The sequence below is a fragment of the Pan troglodytes genome, chromosome 18, assembly GCF_028858775.2.
Source record: "Pan troglodytes isolate AG18354 chromosome 18, NHGRI_mPanTro3-v2.0_pri, whole genome shotgun sequence".
Taxonomy (NCBI): Eukaryota; Metazoa; Chordata; class Mammalia; order Primates; family Hominidae; genus Pan; species Pan troglodytes.
In genome coordinates, this window is record NC_072416.2 from 80,726,402 (window position 1) to 80,740,319 (window position 13,918).

Consider the following 13,918-nt stretch of genomic DNA (forward strand, 5'->3'; position numbering starts at 1 on the left):
ACTAATAGTTTTGGCTCCTCAGCATGATTTTAAAACTTGACTTTGTCATCCATCATACTGGATATTTCTTCTAGCTTTGTATCAGTCATAAACGTAGCCAATCTTCCCTCATATCACTGTAATGGAGACTTTTGCCTGCTCAGTCCATGGCTTACTTAGGGGTACAATCAGCCATGTAGGCCAGGAATTGGAAAACCATGGCCTATGAGTCAAATCAGGCCTGCAGCTTGTTTTTGTAAATAAAGTTTTATTGGAACACAGCCACATTTATGTGGTACATACTGTCTGTGGCTGCTTTCACACCTCATTGTGTGAAATTCTATAATGACAGAATCGAGTCATAGTTGTGACAGAGACCATATGGCCTGTAAAGTTTAAAATATTTACTATCTAGTCCTTTACAGAAAAATTTTGCTGATGCTTGTATTAGTCTGTTCTCACACTGCTATAAAGAACTACCTGAAACTGGGTAATTTACGAAGAAAAGAAGTTAAATTGACTCATAGTTCTACAGGCTATACAGGAAGCATGGCTGAGGAGGCCTCAGGAAATGTACAATCGTGGCAGAAGGCAAAGGGGAATTAAAATTCAACATGAGATTTGGGTGGGGTCACAGACCCAAACCATATCAATCCTTGATTTAGATGATAAATCTAACAGTGAACTACATGCCACCGTCTTGTGCATAAGGCCTCCCCTGAGCCTTGTTATGTGCCCTGTTGAAATCAAGATACATTGTGCTCTTACCTCTGTCATTGAAGTAACGTTATCAAGGAGGCAAATGCAATTTTATAGTACAAATGCCTCTAGTGAACCCAACGGATTTCTAGTGATCAATACATTAGGAAACAAAATGTTCACTGAACATATATGTGATCCTTGTTTTGGGAATTCTATCCCTGTGATAGTGAGCCTGGGGTTAACCATTCTGTGCTGGAAAAGGCTTGGAAAAAATGAGGAGTGAACCTCTTTTTCACTTCTGTAGCATTCTTCTCTATCCCATTCCCACAAATGGAGACCCTTTGGTGCTAGATTAAGCTAATGGTTGGCTTTATCTCCCTGGATCACAGTTTTGTCATCTATAAGATATTAGTTTTCAGAGTTAATATGAGGATCAGATGAGATAATTAGTCGCTGTAAAAATAACTATAATTACCAACATTTAGTGAATGCTTTTTGCAGACACTGTGCCAAGAAATTTTAACATTCATTATCTCATTTAATTCTCATAAAACATAGTGAAAATTGCCCCCAGTTTACAGGCAACATACAGATATATTCATTTGTCCCTTAAGCAAGTATTCATTTTATTTATTATTCATTTTTTAACTCACAAACAAAAATTGTATATATTCGTGGTGTACAACATAATGTTTTGAAATATGTATACATTGTTGAATAGCTAAATCAAGTGAATTAACATATGAATTACATCACATATTTATTTTGGTGAGAATGCTTAAAATCTATTTGCTGATTTTTAAATATACAGTGCGTTGTTATATGATAGATCTCTTGAATTCTTGAATGTATTCCTCTTGTCTAACTGAAATTTTGTATCTTTTTACCAATGTCTCTGCAGTCCATTACTCCCTCACCCCCAGCCCCTGGTAACCACTCTTCTATTCTCTGCTTCTATTAATTCAGCTTTTTTAGATTCCACACACAAGTGAGATCATGTAGCCTCTGTCTTTTTGTACCTGGTTTAATTCACTTAGCATAATGTCCTGCAGGTCCATCCATGTTGTTACAAATGGCAGGGTTTCCTTCTTTTTTAAGGCTGAATAGTATTCCATTGTGTATATATACCACATTGTCTTTATCCACTTATCCATTGATGGACATGTAGATTGGTTTTATAGCTTGGCTGTTGTGAACAATGCTGCAGTGAACATGGAAGTGCAGATAGATCTTCGACATTCTGGTTTCATTTGCTTTTGATGTATACCCATTAGTGGACTGCTGGATCATATGGTAGTTCTATTTTTATTTTTTTTAGGAAACCCCATACTGTGTTCTATAAATGGCTTTATTTATATTCCCACCAACAGAGTTTCACTTTTTTCCATACTCTTGCCAACACTTAGCTTTCATCTTTTTGGTAGTAACCAATCTAATAGGTGTGAGGTGATATCTCACTGTGGTTTTACTTTGCATTTCCATGATAATTAGTGATATTGAGCTTTTTTATATACATGTGTTGGTCATTTTATGTCTTCTTTTGAGAAATGTCTATCCAACTTGTAGTGGAAGTCCTAGCTAGGGTAATTAGGCAAGAAAAAGAAATAAAAAGCAGCTAAATCAGAAAGAAAGAACTTAAATTATTTATGTTTAGAGATGACATTATCTTATATATAGAAGACTCCTAAAGACTCCACAAATAAAACTGTTGGAGGTAATATAAAAATTCAGCAAAGTGGCATGATACAATATCAACAAAAAAATCAGTACTATTTCTATACATTAACAATGAGCTGTCTAAAAAAGAAAGCAAGAAAACACTCTCACAATAGCTACAAAAAATAAAATACTTAGAGATAAATTTAACAAGGAGGTAAAAGATCTCTACACTGAAAACTATAAAACACTGATGCAAGAAATTGGACTAGACATAAATAAATGGAAAGATATCTTGTGTTCACGGACTGAACTAATTTATATTGTTAAAATGTCCATACTACCTAAACTGATCTCCTGATTCAGTGCAATCTCTATTAAAATTCCAGTGACTCTTTTCACAGAAGTAGAAAAAAAATTCTAAAATTTATATGGAATCACAAAAGATCCTGAAGAGCCAAAGAAATTTTGAAGCATCACATTACCTGACCTTAAAATATACTACAAAGCTATAGTAATGAAAACAGCATGGTACTGGCATGAAAACATACACACATAGACCAATGGAACAGAATAGAAAGTCCAGAAATAAATCTACACATTAATGGTCAATTGACTTTTTGACAAACATGCCAAGAACACATACTAGGGAAAAGACAGTCTCTTCAATAAAAGTTGTTAGAAAAAGTGGGTATCCAGCTGGGTGCAGTGGCTCATGCCTGTAACCCCAGCACATTGGGAGGCCAAGGCTGGAGGATCACCTGAGGTTGGGAGTTTGAGACCAGCCTGACCAACATGGAGAAACCCCATCTCTACTGAAAATACAAAATTAACTAGGCATGGTGGTGCATGATTGTAATCCCAGCTACTTGGGAGGCTGAGGCAGGAGAATCACTTGAACCTGGGAGGTGAAGGTTGCGGTGAGCTGAGATTGTGCCATTGCACTCTAGCCTGGGTCTCAAAAAAAAAAAAAAAAGAAAAGAAAAGAAAAAAAAGAAAAGAAAAAGAAAAACTGGATATCAAAAAGAATAAAATTGGACCCTTGCCTTACACCATATAAAAAATCATCTCAAAGTACACTAAAAAGTTAATATTGGCCGGGCGCGGTGGCTCGTGCCTGTAATCCCAGCACTTTGGGAGGCTGAGGTGGGTGGATCACGAGGTCAGGAGTTCAAGAGCAGCCTGGCCAAGATGGTGAAACACCATCTGTACTAAAAAACCCTGTCTCTAGTAAAACTACTAGAAGAAAACATGGAGAAAAAGCTCCATGATGTTAGTTTGGACAATAGTTCTTTTGGATCTAACCCCCATAAAACACAGGCAGCAAAAGCAAAAATAGACAAATGGGATTACATCAAAGTAGAAACTTCTGCATAACCAAGAAAAAGTCAACAGAGTGAAGAGATAGCCTATGGAATGGGAGAAATTATTTGCAAATCATGCATCTAATAAAAGGTTAATATGCAAAATATATACGAAATTCAACTCAGTGGCAAGAAAACAATCAATTCAAAGAAGGGGAAATCTGAGCAAGTATTTTTTAGGCACTATTATAAGCCAGGTACTATATCCCAAGTACTATTCTAGCACTTGGGATACATCTTTGAACAAAACCAACAAATGTCCCTACCCTCATATGTGTGGAGAGTGGAGGCAAACAATAAACAACACATACAATAATAACAAATATATTTAATATATTAGAAGATAATTACTGCTATGGAAAAATGAAAGTAGAACAGGGAAAGGGAGACTGAAAGTGCTGGAGATAGGTTGAGGGAGGGAAGAAGTGATCAGGGTTGGCCTCATTGAGAAGGTGATGGTATCAATGAAATCTTGAAAGAAACAAGGAAGTCAGCCCCATAGACATCTGAGAGAAGAGCCTTCCAGTGTCACTAGCTTTGGTTGTGGCACAACCAGGATTCCAAGTCAGCTCTGTCAGACTGCAGAACCCAAACTCACAATAACCAAGGTCAACAAATGTTAGTTCCCTGCTCAGTCCTCTCCAAGAAATGTGCTGTGAATTCCTGTTTTGTTTTGTTTTTTTTTCCCTTGGCTGTTGCCTACATTAATTCTGGGCTTGCCTTGCCTCAAGCCCTTCCTATAGGTCAACATGGATGTCCCATCTTTGTCTCTGATCACATGCTCTGCCTTTATTATGGGACCTTTTCAGACCTGATGGCTTCTGAGGGCCATGGTGCTGCTTTTCTGGCTTCAATTCTTGTGTTTTTCACTGAGTAGTTTGTGATTTCATCTCAGCAATCCTCCTTCAGAATCTTCTGGCCCTTCTAAGTCGTGTAACTATTTAGCCTACCAAACATCATGCCCATACTTTCTCTGTGTAAAGTAGACAGCTGTACTTTTATCTTCTTTGTTGTTGTTTGCTCAAGAAGCCAGAGTCACTTTCTGTCACTTACAACCATAGGACTCTGATACCACGGTTTTAAAATAATCTAATTTCTTAGGAAAGTAGTTTTTTTGGTTGTTGTTGCTTTCCAGTGCTGGTGTTTTTTCTTCCCTTATTATTAAAAATCTCAGGAAAGTAGAGTTACCTTTTTATGGCCTACTTCCCCTCTGTCACTACTAACGCCTTTCTTTTCAAACCCAGGCTTAGTCCTCAGTCACAGGTTGCTTTATAGGTTCATCGGCACCAAGAGGTTGAAGCAGTCTTCAACGTAGCAACTCTCCAGACCCTCTATTTTTAGCTGAATTAGATTCCTAGCAGATGTCTGGATAGTAGACGTCTCTCTTAATTACCATAACTTGTCTGGGTGCCATTTTTGAGATCCCCAAAATAGAGATTGAAAATAGAACCCACCTCATAGGGCTGTAGTGAAGATCAAATGCAAAAAGTGCATACAAGGACAGTTATCACAGTACTTGGCCTTGGCATGTAGTGAGGATTTCTGCACGTCAGCTATTCCAGTTAGAGGGAGGCACTTTATTTGTGTTGGAGAGAGAGAGACAGACTGTTTCAGCTCAGCTCCACTACTCATCAGCTTCGTGATTCTGAGTGATCGCTCATACTCCCTAGGCTGTAAAGCTGGAATGATAATAGCAATTTGAGTAGTACATGTAATAAAAAGTATAAAATAATATGTATAAAAATCCTAGAATAATAACAATTTTAGTATTAAATGAGATAAAAGGCATAAAAATGCATAAAATTATGTGAATAAAAATGTTGAAATAATATCAACTAAGTATTGAGTCCAATAAAATGTACAAAACACAAACCCTATAATAATAAAAGCAATTTGAGTATTGAATGGGATGAGTATAAAATGAATATTAATGCTATCAATCAAATATTAAGTAAAATAATATGTATAAAGGGCTGAGTATGGTGTCAGACACTTTGTATAAGCACTTGAAAAATACACTCCAGTGTTATTGTTGTTAATATCATTGACATTGTACTACCACAACATCTCCTCACTGTTAGAACGTGTTGCTGTCAAGGTTGTCCTATGCGATAAAGCTCCTCTTTTGGGAGATACCAAGTGAGCACTTAATAATAACAATTCTGATCATGCACCATTACTCTTTAGGCATATATTTACCATGTTAGATTGTCTTTTCTTCAACAATCTCATGAGCTCTCACATGAAAGTGGCTCCAAACACAAATTGGCAGTCAAATTGGGATTTTACAGATTTTATCTCTAACAATATTTTTATACCAAAAGGCTAAATAGGATCTTTTAGGAATTTGAGAGTTCTCAAAGGGACTAATTTTCTCCAAAGAACTAGGTCACATAAAAGGAGAAGGGGAATGAACATTACCCTCCAAGAAGCTATGTATATAGGTAGACAAAAATTAGTTCTATCTATTAGAGCAGATTATTTGGTTTAGAATTAAGTGAGAGAAAAATTATATACAAGTGACACCATAAGAGTATCCTGGAGCCTGTATGGCTAGAGGGGAGTAGTTTGCTGAGATAATAGTTATTCATCATCACTGGGTCATGGCTGTGTGCCATTATCTTTCATTGCCCTGGAGATTCACTCTGCTCCCTTCTTGCTGCTTAGTGCCTTGGAGGCTACAGACTGCCTCACCGGGGCTCCTGGGCCCCCTGCTTCTAGTTGGGTGGCTAATGGAGAACGCTAGACGGAGCAAAGAGGGTGAGGGTACCTTGGGCTGACTGTGTCCTTTGACTTAATGTCACATGTCCGGTCGGGAGCAACTTTTCTCTATGATGCTGTCTTGCTGGGCCATGAGTTGTTTGAATGAAGCTAGACTCTAAGCTCTGTGAGGAGACATTCACCAGTGTCTACTCTGTTCACCACTGTACCCCCAGCACAGTGTCTGGCCCAAAAGAGGTGCTTGATAAATATATTTCTATCAAAGGAATACACTGGGGATGCCTCACTAAATTGCATTCTAAGAAGAACCACCACCTAAACCTGCCTTGTGCACTAGCTATAAAAAGAAGCCACACTCTCTCTGAGCAGGAGTTCTTAGAAATAAAGGCTCTTAAAATTCCCATCCACAAGCTGTGACTGCATCATATTAGTGATTTCCACTGGATTGTGCATGAGGTCCCAGATGTTTGAGTCTTTTATTTTACAGCATTTGCTTTTCTGTGAGGTTTCAATTAATTGAATTGGGAAAAGCTGTAAGCCCCGTGACGGTGGAACTATCTCTTTGACAAAACCACATGCTGTAAAGTCAAAGATTCTTCAATATCCTTTTTGTTTAGGTCCATAAGGCTGAATGACTGACTTGACTGATTTTCTTTTTTAATATGTTTGCTATAGCAGCTAGAAATTTTGATGTCACACATATAAAGGCCACAGGGTCATTTGGGGAAACCCGCTTAGGTGGCATGGCTTCCTAGAGCATCATAGGATAATCTGGAGGAGAATCTGAAGAATTCCTTTTGTTACATTCTAGGCTATTTTTTCCTGAGATTTGAAGATGCATTTTCTCTCTGTCATTTTCTCTCATCAAAGCCTCAATAAATGTTGTCTTTAGCAACAACCACTCAATTCTACTGTTCTTGTGCATACTAACTCCCCCCACCCCTCACCTCTCAAACATCAGTGATATTGCATGACATAGTGCATTCCCTACCACTGATAGCCTATTTCTTTTTTTGTTTGCTTGCTTTTGTTTTCATTTTGTTTTTGAGACAGAGTCTCATTCTGTTGCCCAGGCTGGAGTGCGGTGGCATGATCTCGGCTCACTGCAACCTCCACCTCCAGGGCTCAAGTGATTCTCGTGCTTCAGCCTCCCCAGGAGCTAGGATTATAGGCACTCATCACCATGCCTGGCTAATTTTTGTATTTTTAGTGGAGGTGGGGTTTCACCATGTTTGCCAGACTGGTCTCGAACTCCTGACCTTAGATGATCTGCCCGCCTCGGCCTCCCGAAGTGCTGGGATTATAGGCGTGAGCTACCGCACCTGGTGGTAGCCTGTTTCAACTCACCATATGTGAAAGTCTGCAATTGCATTTTCCTCACCCATCAGGGTGATCAGTATTCCACATCGTTCTAATCATGTGAATCCTTGTTGTCCATCAGCTGGCAATGACTCAACAGTAGACTCTCGTTTATTTTTCCCACGACCGCTTCTGTTTGCTAACTGCCCTAGTTTTGGTTTCCCAGAGGTCAAGTCTGATCAGGGATTCAAGTACATGCAATTTGTTGAGAGAATGCCCTTAAGAAATAACTGAGGGAAAAGGGGAATGAAGATAGGGAAGGGAAATGCTGAGTAAAGATGTAATCACAGGTAAAGTCTAGTCTTGGCCTGATCCATGGGGGTATTCCTGCCTTAATTTGCCCCATGAAGTTGTCTTTGCTACTTGAAGCAAGGAGATTGCCAGTCATGAACCGTGGGCTGCCTCTGGTCAATGGCGTTTCCTTTGGATGAAACGGTTCTTGTCCTCCTAGGGCATATGATGGAAATGGAGAGCACCTGTGAGCTGTTAGTAGCCAGAGTTCATAGCAACTTTACTTGACTAGTAAAGGGGCCTGGGTGGGGTGATCAGAGCATCTGCTACATTAACTTGTATGATCTCATAACAATCCTATGAGGAAGAAGTCATTATAATTATCATTTTACAGATGAGGCAACATCTTGGGTTGTGTGTCTCAGAGACAGATCCTGAGACTAGATTTATGTGGTTTATTTAAAAAAAGTGTTACCAATACTTTAGAACTTCTTACAGAAAATTCAAGCAGGTGTAAATGAAATCCTCTCTAACACATTCTATGAGAATAGCACTACCTTAATACCAAAACAAGATAAAGACATTACAAGAAAACTACAGACCCAGTATCTCTCATGAACAAAAACCCTCAACAGAATATTAGGAAATAAAATATAAAAATCTATAAAAAAATACCACAACCAAGTAGAATTTATTGTAAGTATGCAAGGCTGGTTCAACATTCAAAAATCAATCATTGTAATCCATTATATCAATCGGTTAAAGAAGCAAAATTATATAATATCAACTGATACACAAAAAGCAGTTGACAAAATTCAACACCCATTTATAATAAAAAATTAAGCAAACTAGGAATAGAGGGGAACTTGTTCAACTAAAAAAACATATATAGAAATTATTTACAGCTGATATCATACTTAATGGTAAGAAATTGGACATTGTCCTTCAACAGAATAAGGCAAGAATGCCGTTGTTTACCACTCTTATTCAGCATTGTACTGAAAGTTATAGCTACTGCAATAAGACGAGAAAATGAAATAAAAGATATGCATGTTGAAAGGGAAAAATAAAGCTCTTTATTCACAGATGATCTGATTGTCTGAAAATCCCAAAGAATCCATGAAAAAGAAAAATCAGTCATGGGACTAATCAGTAACTATAGCAACGTTGTGAGATATAAGATTCATTTACAATAGCATTAAATTTTTTTAAATGAAGTGTTTAAATGTAAGTAAAATAAGTACAAGCTGTATACATGGAAAACTGTAAAACACTGATAAAAGAAATCAAAGAAGATCTAAATAGATTGAGATATATTGTGCGTTCATAGATTGGAAGACTATTTTTAAAATGTCAGTTCTTCCCAACATAACATGTATATTCAATGCAATCTCAATCAAATTCAAGCAACATATTTTGTAGACATTGACAAAGAATTCTAAAGTTTATTAGGAAAGGCAAAAGACCTAGAATAACCAATAGAATACTGAAAAAGAAATCAACAATTGCCAGGGGTTTGAGGGAAGGAGAAAGGGTTGTGTAAGTCAAGTTTGAAAGGTTTTTTACAGTAGTGAATCTATTCTATGTGGTACATTAATGGTTGATATATGACACTATGCATTCATTAAAATTCATAAGTTTATAGTATAAAGAATGATCTTTGGTGCATGCAAATGGAAGTATTTAGGAAGTTGTAAGATTCCAAGATGAAATGTAGAATGTAACAAAAGAATCTAACTGTTTTACAAATGTATAAACCAACTTTACTGAAGGGGCTGAGAGAAAAAAGAGAGAAAAAGTTGCTGATCTAAGTAACTTTGAAATGAGTGAAGTCTGTAAGATTAAGTATATAAGCACTGTCCCCTAGTTGATAAAATTGTTTCCTATAGGAGTATGGGTTAACAACTCTGAAATCTCTATTCATAGATAGTGGAAATGTAAATCAGTGACAGATAGTAGAAGCCATCATTTATCACTGTTGGTGCTGGAGGTTATAGACAAGCAAGGAAAGATGGCTAGAATGATTTATTAGATAGTGAATTAGAGTCAGAGACATTAGGGTGAACATGCTTGGCTTAATATATAGATATGTGTATATATGTGTATACAGAGATTAGTGTATATACATACATGTACACATATGTATGCATGCATATGTATGCAAGTATGTACACATGTATGCATGTATGTACATATATATGTATGCATATACATACGTACATACTGATATATATATTTTAAAAATATGTTTTGGATGATCAGTTTTGAGGTATACTGCTCCATTATCTGGTAGAATGCTTCTCAGGTGGGGTCTGATAATCCAATATAACCTGTCAATATTGATCTGTCAGTTGAGGGGTAATGACACCCCAGTAGCCATCTAACACACAGATCTTGGCTTCTAATACAATTTTCAAATAAAAGTAACTAGGGCTCCTTGAAGAAATTGCTGATTCTAGGACTTGGATAGCATTACACAAATGAGCTTCACAGCTTCTTGTGCCAGAAAATAAGAAAGTGATGGAAATAAAAATGTAAAAACTGCACAATGATGGTGGTATGTTGAGGGGCACAGGATCCAACTGAAAGAGTTCTCAATGGCCCAAGCTAGAACAATTTGTGCAAAAACTGGTGTACATTGTAGTATAGCCTGAAGTATATAGTAAATATGTATGAGTTTATGTTGATATAAACAAATGATTGAACAAATTAATAAATAGGAGACAAATCTCCCATGCAGAAGAATTCCAAATAATGTACATAGATACTTCACTTGCAAGGAAGTGGATTATAATTCCCTACTCCCTAGGTGTGGGCTACAAGTAGTGACTTCCTTAAGAAGAGTACAGTATGGAGAGTGGGGAGGAGAGTAACTTTAGAGAGTGTATAGTCTTTATATATTGTAATGAAAATGACACTTTATTTCTGTGGTCTTCTTTTCTCAATTCCACACCTTTAGTTTAATTATGAGAAACATATTAGACAAATCTCAACTGAGGAGCATCCTACCGGATAATGGACCAGTATACCTCAAAACTGGTTATCCCAAATGAAGAAAGCCTGGGAAAATGTCATAGCGAAGAGGAGCCTAGGGAGGCTTGATAACTAAATGTCATGTGGGATCCTGGATGGACTCCTGTAGCAAAAAATGAACATTAGGTGAAAATTAAGGATATCAGAATAAATATGGCCTTTACTTAGTAATTATCTATCAATATTGAGTCCATTATTGTGACAAATGTATCCTATTAATGAAATATGTGAATAATAGAGAAAACTGGATGTGGAGTATATGGAAATCTTGTAGTATCTTTGCAAATTTTTCCGTACATAAAACTACTCTAAAATGAAAACTTTATTATTATATTAAAAAAAAGAGAAAGTGTTTCCCGAGGAAATTGGTATGGGAGTGAAAGAAACAGAGTAGGGCAGGACAACAGGGTGAGATTTTGAGTGAAGACCCAGCCTCAGCCTGAACCTGTGCAGGAGCTCTGGAGGTAAATTGCACAGCAGACTTTATCCTGTCCATAGTTGAGGCTGTTGGACATTGATATTCCTGCACGAGTCACTGATCACAGATGCCGCTGGGGTCATAAACTCCTAGACTCTGTTTGTTTGAGCAAAGTGGCTCCAGAAGTCCATGGGTGATCTTCAGAAGAGAATAAGGTGAAAGCGTGCTGAAGTAGGTGCACCATGGACACACCCAACTGATAAGGGGATTATTCAAGGAGGTTTAGGCAGCACCTTCAGTATTCACTACCCTGAGCCACAGAGAAAATAACTCACCAACAGTCACAGCACTGGCAGGTCGCACAGCCAGAATTCACAGCTGGGCTACGTGGCCTAGAGCTGGCTCCCAACACTACATGGTAGTATGCTGTCCTGAAGGCTCTGCAACTCTCACAAGGCTTGCAACTCTCAATGACATTGAGAATTACAATTCATGATTTCCTGCACTATTGAGGGTCTGGGAGATAACAGTGGATATGCAGATTATGTTCTGACCCAAGAAGTTCCCACAGAGAAATCTCTGAATACCATGCAAATCTAGGAGAAAAGATATTCTGTAAATATGTATTGAATGAATGCACATTTTTAGCAAAAAATTCAGTGGATCTTAACTAATGGTGACAAACTGGGCACTGACTTTTCAGGCTGGGGAAGAGAGAGAACTGATGGGGCTTAGCAGAATCATCATCACCATCAGAAATTGCCTCTAGCAAAAAAAGAGTCCTAGTCTGACAAGCTGTGGCCATAAATGTCTATTTCCCGCATTGCCCCCAATACCAAAGGTCCACATATGTCCCATTAAACAATTTCCAAGTGACAGATCCCAGGACACCAGGCTGCCAGAAGAATCATTGCTAATGCAGGTTTTATAATCTCCACTCATGTAACATGATTGGATTAAGGCTGTTTCCCAAGGAAAGAAGCAAAATGGTGCTTACTGTGGACAACTTTTCTTTACAAGCAAGCTGTGTGATAACAGAACAGAGATTACCATTCCTAACCACCTGCCACCATGAACCTGGAGGATGCTTATTGTAAAAATGCCTCTTTCCTCCACCAGGGTAAGGCAAAAAAGTAAGTGCTACTGTTAGTGGAATTTATTTATGGCTCACCTTGCTCTGTTGCTTTTGGTTTCTCGCCCTCTGAATTCTGCTTCTGCTGATGCTTTCTTGCTCTTATTTTGTCAAGAATCCAAAGTGTTCTGTTAGTTACCATGTGTTAGTCAGCCTATACAACAGGCTGCTGCTGTAACAATTAACTCTGACATCTCAGTGTATTAAGTAAAACAAGGCTTATCTCCCACATGAAGTGCCTTCTCACATCTTTCTAGTTATGTTGTCTGGAACACATGGTCTGCAAGAGAGGAGAAGGGTGTTAAGGCACACTAAGTCTTCATTACCTCAGCCTGAGAGACCCACATGTCACTTCCACTCAGAGTTCTTTGGCCATATCTAGTTGCATGGCCCCCACCTGACTGCAAAGGAGTATTCAGTTCTTTGGTGAGTGTGCCAAATTTCTAGAAGCTTGAGATTACGTTTTTGTTCCTGATCGATTGTGTTTTGAAGATAATAAGGAAGTATGAGATAGAGGCTGGTATAATAAAGTCAACTCATAATTTGTAAAAATGTGTTGTCCATTATAATAGTAGCCATGTCTGGCTATTTCATCTTAAATGTACATGTAAATTAAATTTTCAGTTTCTCAATTACATTAGCCATATTTCTATTGTTCAACAGCCCATGTGCCTAGTGACTATCATATTGGATAGTGCAATATGGGACATTTCCATAAGTACAGAGTTTTCTCAAGCATTCTAAAATATTTCAGAACATTCTAGAATGTTCTAGAGCAAGTGACTACTATGTTATGACTCTAACAGAGGCTTTTAAGGAGTTTATCCAGGCTTCTGGCTTAAGGTTTTCTTTGGTGAAAATCAGCCTGATATGCTTTAGTGATTCTGAAGCTGTGTTAGGAAGAGATCCATTCTGATTTTAGCTGGTTTGCATGCTTTTATGTAAGATTTAGCTGAAACAATGGACTTCATGGGTGAGAAAAATTTGAAAATCACTAGAGGAATGTAAAGAGGCTAAGGGGGCATAAACATCTAAATTTAAATCCTTTTCCTTCCACTTATGAGCTATGAGATCTTAGAGAAGTTAACTGATGAGCAGATCCACAGATTTACCATCTCTAGAGACTGAGATGGAATGTCCACCTCACAGTGTTGTTACAAAGGTGACAGGATCCAATGTGTGAATGAACTGCATGGATCCAGTGCTTTTTAGTAACAACTCAGGAAATGATAGATATCCTCATAATCATCACTGTAATTCTACAACGCTCATCAATAATTTAGAAGAAACTAATTGTGGGTGACATAAATCTAAGAATGATAG

At 37.7% G+C, this 13,918-nt stretch overlaps 1 long non-coding RNA gene across 2 annotated transcripts in view; it reads right to left on the reverse strand.

Annotated features, from left to right (window-relative positions):
* Window positions 1-13,293, reverse strand: part of LOC134808827 (uncharacterized) — a 30,359-nt gene extending 17,066 nt beyond the window's left edge. For both annotated transcript variants that reach the window (XR_010152652.1, XR_010152653.1), the window contains exons 1-2: window positions 12,993-13,293; window positions 12,635-12,875 (exon numbers count right to left, since the gene is read on the reverse strand). This is a non-coding gene — a long non-coding RNA (uncharacterized LOC134808827). The remainder of the gene's footprint in view (window positions 1-12,634; window positions 12,876-12,992) is intronic.
* Between the last annotated feature and the right edge of the window lie 625 nt (window positions 13,294-13,918).